The sequence below is a fragment of the Tenrec ecaudatus genome, chromosome 11 (genome assembly GCF_050624435.1).
Source record: "Tenrec ecaudatus isolate mTenEca1 chromosome 11, mTenEca1.hap1, whole genome shotgun sequence".
NCBI lineage: Eukaryota > Metazoa > Chordata > Mammalia > Afrosoricida > Tenrecidae > Tenrec > Tenrec ecaudatus.
This window is the reverse complement of record NC_134540.1, coordinates 88608690-88609479: the sequence shown is the minus strand read 5'-3', so window position 1 is coordinate 88609479 and position 790 is coordinate 88608690.

Sequence of the window (790 nt, the reverse complement as noted above, 5' to 3'; positions counted from 1 at the left end):
TTTTTACGCACAATATTTTATGGATTGGGAGCTTTCATTGTCATCCATACCCTGATGCAATCTAGGTGTTCAGAACGTATGCCCTAATACTGCTCCTTCCTCTGGATTTGGTTTTTATATTTGCCATCTTTGGGTGGCACAGGCTAGTGTGCTTTCTCCATGGGCACTTAGCTGACACCTCACTTCAATGGCTGCCTGTTTTCAGACAAGCAGTTAAGGCCCTAGAAACTGATCTTTCTTCTGGCTGTACACTATCTGGTTTCTTCAGCACACTTTTCTATAGCACCCATATCTTCAGTGACCTCCTCATCAGGGCAACTATCATTGTTCTTTGATAAGGACTATGATTGTGCTTGAGCTCAAAATCCATTCCTGTATAGACCTAGTTCACTTTAGAGACATCACTTCATGGATGATGTTCTTGATGTCCTCCCACAGCTCAGCAGATCTTCTGTCCTTAGTGTTCAATGCATCAAATATGTTCTTGAAATTGTGGGAGATACTCAAGATCGTATTTTGGCTCTCATGCACTTGTTTTTAATTTTCTTCAGGTTCAACCTGAATTTAAGTGTAAGGAACTGATGGTCGGCCCCACAGTGAGCCCCTGGCCTTGTGTTAGCTGCTGATACCGAGCTTCATCATCCCTGAGCTTCCAATCCATGTAGACAACTTGATTTCTGTGTGTTCCATCTGGAGAAGTGCTTGTAGATACTCAGATTTATGTTGTTGAAAAGGGAAAAGGGTGTTTGATAAAGAGCTTGATGGTCTAATCCAATTTTTGAGATAGAAT